The following is a 10,676-nucleotide window of genomic DNA, read 5'->3' on the forward strand; positions in this document are numbered from 1 at the left end:
CATAGTTGTCAAGGACTCAGTTATCCGCTTTGCAGTAGGATGACTGCTGTGATATTTCATCTTCCTCGCAAAGGACTGTTGAACAGTCAATTGCTTACTGGAAGTAGTACAAGTGGGCTTACGACTTCCCCTCTGGGATGACCATCGACTCCCAGCGGCAACAACAGCAGCGCCAGCAGCAGTAGGCGTTACACGCAAGGATGCATCGGAGGAATCCCAGGCAGGAGAGGACTCGTCAGAATTGCCAGTGACATGGCCTGCAGGACTATTGGCATTCCTGGGGAAGGAGGAAATTGACACTGAGGGAGTTGGTGGGGTGGTTTGCGTGAGCTTGGTTACAAGAGGAAGGGATTTACTGGTCAGTGGACTGCTTCCGCTGTCACCCAAAGTTTTTGAACTTGTCACTGACTTATTATGAATGCGCTGCAGGTGACGTATAAGGGAGGATGTTCCGAGGTGGTTAACGTCCTTACCCCTACTTATTACAGCTTGACAAAGGGAACACACGGCTTGACACCTGTTGTCCGCATTTCTGGTGAAATACCTCCACACCGAAGAGCTGATTTTTTTGGTATTTTCACCTGGCATGTCAACGGCCATATTCCTCCCACGGACAACAGGTGTCTCCCCGGGTGCCTGACTTAAACAAACCACCTCACCATCAGAATCCTCCTGGTCAATTTCCTCCCCAGCGCCAGCAACACCCATATCCTCCTCATCCTGGTGTACTTCAACACTGACATCTTCAATCTGACTATCAGGAACTGGACTGCGGGTGCTCCTTCCAGCACTTGCAGGGGGCGTGCAAATGGTGGAAGGCGCATGCTCTTCACGTCCAGTGTTGGGAAGGTCAGGCATCGCAACCGACACAATTGGACTCTCCTTGTGGATTTGGGATTTCAAAGAACGCACAGTTCTTTGCGGTGCTTTTGCCAGCTTGAGTCTTTACAGTTTTCTAGCGAGAGGCTGAGTGCTTCCATCCTCATGTGAAGCTGAACCACTAGCCATGAACATAGGCCAGGGCCTCAGCCGTTCCTTGCCACTCCGTGTGGTAAATGGCATATTGGCAAGTTTACGCTTCTCCTCCGACAATTTTATTTTAGGTTTTGGAGTCCTTTTTTTACTGATATTTGGTGTTTTGGTTTTGACATGCTCTGTACTATGCCATTGGGCATCGGCCTTGGCAGACGACGTTGCTGGCATTTCATCGTCTCGGCCATGACTAGTGGCAGCAGCTTCAGCACGAGGTGGAAGTGGATCTTGATCTTTCCCTAATTTTGGAACCTCAACATTTTTGTTCTCCATATTTTAATAGGCACAACTAAAAGGCACCTCAGGTAAACAATGGAGATGGATGGATACTAGTATACAATTATGGACGGGCTGCCGAGTGCCGACACAGAGGTAGCCACAGCCGTGAACTACCGCACTGTACTGTGTCTGCTGCTAATATATAGACTGGTTGATAAAGAGATAGTATACTCGTAACTAGTATGTATGTATAAAGAAAGAAAAAAAAACCACGGTTAGGTGGTATATACAATTATGGACGGGCTGCCGAGTGCCGACACAGAGGTAGCCACAGCCGTGAACTACCGCACTGTACTGTGTCTGCTGCTAATATATAGACTGGTTGATAAAGAGATAGTATACTCGTAACTAGTATGTATGTATAAAGAAAGAAAAAAAAACCACGGTTAGGTGGTATATACAATTATGGACGGGCTGCCGAGTGCCGACACAGAGGTAGCCACAGCCGTGAACTACCGCACTGTACTGTGTCTGCTGCTAATATATAGACTGGTTGATAAAGAGATAGTATACTCGTAACTAGTATGTATGTATAAAGAAAGAAAAAAAAAACACGGTTAGGTGGTATATACAATTATGGACGGGCTGCCGAGTGCCGACACAGAGGTAGCCACAGCCGTGAACTACCGCACTGTACTGTGTCTGCTGCTAATATATAGACTGGTTGATAAAGAGATAGTATACTCGTAACTAGTATGTATGTATAAAGAAAGAAAAAAAAACCACGGTTAGGTGGTATATACAATTATGGACGGGCTGCCGAGTGCCGACACAGAGGTAGCCACAGCCGTGAACTACCGCACTGTACTGTGTCTGCTGCTAATATATAGACTGGTTGATAAAGAGATAGTATACTCGTAACTAGTATGTATGTATAAAGAAAGAAAAAAAAACCACGGTTAGGTGGTATATACAATTATGGACGGGCTGCCGAGTGCCGACACAGAGGTAGCCACAGCCGTGAACTACCGCACTGTACTGTGTCTGCTGCTAATATATAGACTGGTTGATAAAGAGATAGTATACTCGTAACTAGTATGTATGTATAAAGAAAGAAAAAAAAACCACGGTTAGGTGGTATATACAATTATGGACGGGCTGCCGAGTGCCGACACAGAGGTAGCCACAGCCGTGAACTACCGCACTGTACTGTGTCTGCTGCTAATATATAGACTGGTTGATAAAGAGATAGTATACTCGTAACTAGTATGTATGTATAAAGAAAGAAAAAAAACCCACGGTTAGGTGGTATATACAATTATGGACGGGCTGCCGAGTGCCGACACAGAGGTAGCCACAGCCGTGAACTACCGCACTGTACTGTGTCTGCTGCTAATATATAGACTGGTTGATAAAGAGATAGTATACTCGTAACTAGTATGTATGTATAAAGAAAGAAAAAAAACCACGGTTAGGTGGTATATACAATTATGGACGGGCTGCCGAGTGCCGACACAGAGGTAGCCACAGCCGTGAACTACCGCACTGTACTGTGTCTGCTGCTAATATATAGACTGGTTGATAAAGAGATAGTATACTCGTAACTAGTATGTATGTATAAAGAAAGAAAAAAAAAACACGGTTAGGTGGTATATACAATTATGGACGGGCTGCCGAGTGCCGACACAGAGGTAGCCACAGCCGTGAACTACCGCACTGTACTGTGTCTGCTGCTAATATATAGACTGGTTGATAAAGAGATAGTATACTACTAATATTATATATACTGGTGGTCAGGTCACAGGTCACTAGTCACACTGGCAGTGGCACTCCTGCAGCAAAAGTGTGCACTGTTTTAATATAATATTATGTACTCCTGGCTCCTGCTATAACCTATAACTGGCACTGCAGTAGTGCTCCCCAGTCTCCCCCACAATTATAAGCTGTGTGAGCTGAGCAGTCAGACAGATATATAATATATATTATATAGATGATGCAGCACACTGGCCTGAGCCTGAGCAGTGCACACAGATATGGTATGTGACTGACTGAGTCACTGTGTGTATCGCTTTTTTCAGGCAGAGAACGGATATATTAAATAAACTGCACTGTGTGTCTGGTGGTCACTCACTATATAATATATTATGTACTCCTGGCTCCTGCTATAACGTATAACTGGCACTGCAGTAGTGCTCCCCAGTCTCCCCCACAATTATAAGCTGTGTGAGCTGAGCAGTCAGACAGATATATATAATATTATATATAGATAATAGATGATGCAGCACACTGGCCTGAGCCTGAGCAGTGCACACAGATATGGTATGTGACTGAGTCACTGTGTGCTGTGTATCGCTTTTTTCAGGCAGAGAACGGATTATAAATAAAACTGGTGGTCACTATCAGCAAAACTCTGCACTGTACTGAGTACTCCTAATGCTCCCCAAAATTAGTAAATCAAGTGTCTCTCTAATCTATTCTAAACGGAGAGGACGCCAGCCACGTCCTCTCCCTATCAATCTCAATGCACGTGTGAAAATGGCGGCGACGCGCGGCTCCTTATATAGAATCCGAGTCTCGCGATAGAATCCGAGCCTCGCGAGAATCCGACAGCGTCATGATGACGTTCGGGCGCGCTCGGGTTAACCGAGCAAGGCGGGAAGATCCGAGTCGCTCGGACCCGTGAAAAAAAACATGAAGTTCTGGCGGGTTCGGATTCAGAGAAACCGAACCCGCTCATCTCTAGTATATGTCAGCAATTATGAATGAGTTGCGTTTCACTTTTGGGCGGCAGGTTCACTTGCTGATATCTGCAGTTGTCTTGCAGAGAAAACTGCACTTGCAGCTGCATTGGCGTACTTCTCTGAATCAGTCCCAAAGTAAGAAAGAACAAGTAGCTATGTACCTGGCCAAACCATGTTGCAATGCAAGGGGTGCATATACTGTACATACTGTACATTTTTTTGCATGTAGTGCAGCTTTTTTTTTACACTACATTTAGATTTCAGTTTGGAAACATCCTTCTCAAATCTAAATTTCTCTGCATATTACACCTGTCCCACCAGCAGTGCAACATATACGTTATGGTAAGAACTTACCGTTGATAACAGTATTTCTCCTAAGTCCACAGGTTTCCACAGGATAACATTGGGATATGATGGAGCGACAGCAGATTGGCACCAAACGATCACAAGCCTTCCGGCCTCCCAGAATGCACCGGGTCCGTCCATATAATCCCGCCCACTGACTCAGTCAAATTAGTTGTTTCCAAAGCATTTAGGCAGGAGCATTATGTAGAACCCTATTCAGGCAAAAAACACACATGCACACTCTTCCATGCAAGAGGGAAGAGGTTAGTGAGTATACAGATTCTCAAATCAGGTGCGTCAGGGTGGGATCCCTGTGGAAACCTGTGGACTTAGGAGAAATATCGTTATCAACGGTTAGTTCTTACCATAACGTATATTTCTCCGGCAGGGTCCACAGGTTATCCACAGGATAACATTGGGACTTCCCGAAGCAATTTTTTTGTGGTGGGGATGCTCCTGATTAATAGGAGAACCTTACGCCCGAATTGAGCATCATGAGAGGCAAAGATATCCCAGGCATAATGTCTGATTGAATGTGTTTATTGGAAGCCATGTGGCTACCTTACATATCTGTTCTGCTCAAGCACAATATTGTGCTACCTATGAAAGACCTTCCTTACATGTAAAGTGAGCAGAGACATTAGCCGGGACAGGGAGATCATTTTAAGAATATGCTTCTGAAATCGTCATTCGAAGCCATCTTGCTAGCGTCTGTTTAGTAGCAGGCCATCTCCCCTTGTGAAAAAAAACGTAGAGGATGAAAAGAGAATTTGTCTTTCTAATGACACTGGTACAATCCATGTAGATACGTAATGCCCGGACTACGTCCAGCGACGCATCTCCCGCAGAAAATCCCAATTCCTGAAAAACCGGGACCATAATATCTTCATTAAGGTGTTATATAGATCACCCCTTAGGAAGATACCCAGACCTAGTTCTGAGAACTACTTTATCTGGATAACATCAGAAAAGGAGATTAGCATGAAAGTGCTCCTAAATCTGACTCTCTTCTAGCTGATGCCATAGGCAGCCGAACGAGAACTTTAGCTGTCAACCATTTAAAATCCACTAAACTTAGTGGTTTAAAACAGAGCAACTTGACAGGCTTTTGAGGACTAGATTTAGATTCCCTGACCCTGTAGTAGGAAAAGGGGAAGGTTGAATGCGCAGCATTCCCTGGGAAAAAGTGCACACATCCTGTAATTTGGCATTTTTCTTTTGGAACCATACAGTCAAATGCTGACACTTGTATTTCCAAGGAAGCCACCGCTAAACCTTAATCTATTCCTGTTTGAAGGAATGGTAAAACCCTGGACACTCTGCAAGATTTCGGGTCCATACCTCTTTTATTGCACCAATGCTTATAAGCTTGTCATATTTGGTGATAAATATGAGTCAAGGAAGTTTTTCCTTGCTCTGAGCATTTGTGAGAATCCTTTGCACCTCAGTATATAGATTTCAAAAGCCACGCCATCAAAACAGTTGATCCAGATATTTGTGATAATCAAGGTCCCTGTCTTAGTCTGGGCGTAGAGGAAACAGAAAAGGTATTCAATATTTTCTGCGGATCTGTGTACCAACACCTTCTGGGCCAAGCCGGGGCTTATTAGGATCCCGGCATCTTTGTTGTATTTTCCTCACTATCCTGAGTAGCAGGATGATTTGAGAAACACATAAGAGAAATAAAATTCTCATTAAAAAGATATCCACAAAGATCACTTCCTTTGTTCCTGACCCGATTATGGCTTTTGTTGTTCTGATGGGACACCATGAGAATTATCTCTGGCCAAGCCCATTGGTCTACCCGAGTCTGAAATTACTTTAGGGTGCAAAGCCCATTCATTTACCTGAATGACGTGTCGACTGAGAAATCAGCTCTTCAGTTTTGGACTCCCGGAACAAACCATGAGGACAAGGCTGGAAGATGGAGTTCTGCACATTTTAGTATGTGATTTACCTCCTTCCTTGCTATTTATCTGCGTATTCCTCTCTGAAAGTTGAGGTACACTACTGCCCTTTCCTTGTCCTTGCGGATCTGGACCGATCTTCCTTTAGGAATTTCTCGTGCCTGAATCAGGATCCATTATATGGCCTGAAGTGCTTTCAGATTATTAGCAGGCACCTTTTTTTCTGTGGTCCATAATCCCCGGAATCATAATTTTCCAGAAAATGGCCTCCATAGACGTGAAGACCTGTATTTGTTGTCAGGATTTCCCCACCTGATATCCAAAAAGAAAAAGGTATCCTCTGATCTAGATGGAATGTCTGTAGCCCCCAGGCTACTTCTTACCTTTTTTTGCCAGTACCGCGTCTTGTTTGTGTACTGTCCATCTGGCCCGTCTACACCACCTGGTATTCACAGATGGTCTTGTGCTTGGAGAATTTAACCAGGTACAACACTGCTTAACTTCCAACATCATTGAGATTGGACATATCCAGTGTGATGCAGCCTTAGATGGAGGAGGTGCTGAAAAAGTCTTGAGTGGAATTATGCCCACTCCACCATGTGTATTGTTAACACCATCAAACCCGTCATTCGCATTGCTGCGTGAATCGATATTGTTTGATTATGTAACAACTCCCCTAACTTTACCTTGGATATCTTGTTCCGAGGTAATTCTTTTCTGCAGACTCAAATTCAGTATAGCCCCACCGTGAGTTATGTTACGGAACCTGAGATGATCCCATTTACGAACCACCCATGCCTCTGCAGAATATGTTGTAGATGACACAGAACCTTTCCTTTATTTGTGTCAGGATAGGAAGGTTGTCAAGGTATGGCAATTTTTCTTAACCTCTACTAACGGAGATAAATTGCCATAATCATTTTGGTACTCTGGGGCTGTGGCTAACCCAAAGGATAAGGCCTAACTGAATTTTGGCTGAAGGATGGTAAACTTTGAGATAACACTGATGGACAGTGTTATAGGATCCTGAAGGTAAAATTCCTGACTTATCCAGGAATATCATGTATTATATTGGCTCCTCATCCAACTATGGAGTAGCCTCCATGTGAATCGTGTTACCCAAATTTCTCTGTTTTTTTAAATTGATAATGGGGCGAGGGATTGTTTTTGACCCAGGTGGGAATAAATCCTCCATTGCGCATGGGTTAATGGAATGACTATTCCCGACAAAACATTTTCTGAATTGCTTCATGCCAATCCCTCGCCTACGCCTCTACCCGAGGTGGCCTGAAACTGAATTACCTTTTAGGAGAATGGTTCCAGAAGGGAAAGAATAACTTTAGAGATATCACTTCTTGCACCCAGGCATCTATTTGTAGACTGCTATCAAATCTGTGCAAACTGAAGAACTCGGCACCTTATCCTTCTGTAATCCGCCAGAAGGAGACCCGCACCATCATACTGATGGCCTCTGGTTTGGAAGCTGGCCTCTGGTGGCCTTTGCTTCTTTGCCTTACCAAACTTATTGTATTAAGGCTGTTACGTTCCTTTATGACCGACAAGGCCGAACCAGACCCCTATATTTGGGGTTATATGTGGAAGGCAACGTGACCTTCTTGGAGTCTGTTTCTGACTCCGGAATAACTGTTAATTCAAATAGAAACTTCCAGCCAAGGCAAAAATTTCCAGAACCTTCTTAGATTCTGAATCAGCTTCCCATATACAGATGAAGGGTTTATACTATAATTCATGTTGTGCCTAAGCACAGAAACTAGTCAAGATAACCATGGACCCATCTGTACATGAACCAAGCTGTTCTTGAACAGCGATTGTTATGCTGATGCCCTAGAACATTAGTGTCCATATGAGCTATATGGGATTCCTACTCCCTTGCAGGCGCTGAAACCTGTCTTCCAGTACCTCAGCCCAATGTACCTACAGCACCTGGTATTTCAAGGTGGTCTCCCCTCCAAGAACTAACCAGGCCAAACACTGCTTAGCTTCCAAAATCTAATGAGATTGGGCCTATCCAGTGTGGTGTAGCCATAGACTACAAGGTGAAGTTCTGGCTGGCCTTATGACTGCCCCAGACAAAGACAATATGGTCTTATTCTTTTGATGGCAGAGGCCCTATAGATTTTTGCATTATCAAATGATATGCATATCTATTTTGGGAGGCACTTCCCTATTTAAAACAGTACCTATCTTGAAAAAGATATTGGAATCCCATTTACTGGGCATTCGACTTTATTGGGTGTAACTCAAACCTTTTTCCTGAATTCTGCCCTCGTGCAGAGACCCTTTTGGGACGTTTAAACCGAAGTGCCTTATTTTTACTCCAGGCTCTGCTGCCTCTTTTGACAGACTAGCCTATTTTTTCTCTAATTTATTCAGCTTATTTATTTAGCTGATATCTTTTACCTGTTCTTCGTATGCTGAAGTAGAGTATATAGAGCTTTCATCGTCTGATGATTATCATGTGTAGCCTGTGAAGTCGATGATTTATTTACATTCGGTTCATCAGCTTGTCTTATTGAAGATGCTGTTGGGGATATACCACAATCAGTGAGCAGCATGTGTTAATAATGTAAGAATTAACATTTCAGCTAAACTGTACAAGGTCTGTGCAAACATCGCCCCAATGGGTCTATCTATACCTGATGTAAATCAGGAATGTATTATGCTAAACAGCAAATCATTTTTACACATTACCATCCTGTACCAAATCATATAGGATAATACAGTTTTTGCCGAACAACAACATATAAGTGTTTGCTGCCCTTAGACATGATAAATACTCAGCACTTTCACAGTGTACTACACAATTTTGTGACGGTAATCACTTTTCTCTAAAGTGATATGTGTGACCCTTACCATGTACCTGCATTAAAGATCAGAAGTATCAACCGACTATCATTTATTATTAAGTCAGCATCACACTAGTAGTCAGTCACATATTATACATATATATATACATCATATGAGCAGATTATTAACTACGAACACATCTCAAAGCATGTAGGAGTACATATTACTGAATTCTGTCATACAGATCTTTAAAGTATTCAGACGCATTGCGAAGAAAACCACAGTATTGTACATAAAACTCATATGCAATAGGCACTAAAGTTAACTATTCATACTACAAAGGTAGATAGAAATTTAGTGCTGTATAACCCGTACTCAGTAGAGTGGGATACAGGGAGACTTACCCCACTTCCAGGATCGATCAATCAATCAATACGTTAGCGAATGCTGAGTGGATCCAGACACTAGTGTACACTGCCACTCCGGCCATTTTTTGTGGACACAGACGCTCAATGAACATTAGTGCATGTAGACGCTCCTGTCTGCGACCCAGTCTCTTAGCGGTAAACCTTAGTGTACACAGATGCAGCGGCCTGTGCTGCGACCGAGTTCCCTCGTGGTAGCTTCTGAGACGGAAGTGAGGCAATCAGTTCATGGCGGGAGACGCACAGTAACTGGTCATGAACTGGGGGGAGGGGCGACCAGGAGAGCGTCTGACTCCCCACTGCTGACATCAACCCTAGGGATCGCAGCCTCAACTAATCCTGGCGCCTTATGATCTCTAAAGCCTAGCGCTAGAGTCAGGGGCGGACTGACCCACAGGGGTACCAGGGAAACCACTGGTAGGCCCCACTGCAGCAGCCCTGTGACCATGGTCCGGCTCCTGCCGCACCAAACAAAAAACTGATTTGACTGAGTCAGTGGGCGGTATTATATGGACGATCCCGGTGCATTCTGGGAGGCCGGAAGGCTTGTGATCGTTTGTCGCTCCATCATACCCCAATGTTATTCTGTGGATAACCTGGGGACCCTGCCGGAGAAATAGGGCCTAATTCAGGGCCTAATTCAGATCAGATCGCTGCTGTGCATTTTCACACTGCGAGCAATCAGATCCGAACTGCGCATGTGTATGCACCGCAATGCGCCGGCGTGTCGCACCACAGCAACAGGTATCAGCGCCTAGCAATGGGATGGTGTGAAATATCCGAACGCATGGGCGTTCACAAGGTGATTGACAGGAAGAGGCCGTTCGTGAGTATGTTATATGTATTTTGTCACAACTGTCACAATTGTCATAACTGAGAGCTGAGGCTGACCTGGGGAAGCCTCAGACGTAGGGGCTGGCGTGTATGTGAACTGTGGAGGTAGAATAGGGTTCTTGGACATGCAGGAGGTTAAGCACCGTTTGCCCGAAGGCGTGACCACAACAACGGAGTATATAAAACAAAGGAGGTCATTCCGAGTTGATTGCTAGCTGCTGTTGTTCGCTGCGTAGCAATCAGTGAAAAAAATGGCTAATCTGTGCATGCGTATGCACCGCAATGCGCACGCGCGTCGTACAGGTACGAAGACCTTTGTGGTTTTGCATTGGTTCTAGCGACGATTCCAATCGTACAGCCAAATG

General features: G+C 44.3%; 1 pseudogene; it reads right to left on the reverse strand.

Moving 5' to 3' along the window:
- Positions 1 to 8,176: 8,176 nt before the first annotated feature.
- On the reverse strand, positions 8,177 to 8,295 carry LOC134946286 (5S ribosomal RNA; annotated as a pseudogene).
- Positions 8,296 to 10,676: the final 2,381 nt, after the last annotated feature.

This window comes from Pseudophryne corroboree, chromosome 7 (genome assembly GCF_028390025.1).
Source record: "Pseudophryne corroboree isolate aPseCor3 chromosome 7, aPseCor3.hap2, whole genome shotgun sequence".
Lineage (NCBI taxonomy): Eukaryota > Metazoa > Chordata > Amphibia > Anura > Myobatrachidae > Pseudophryne > Pseudophryne corroboree.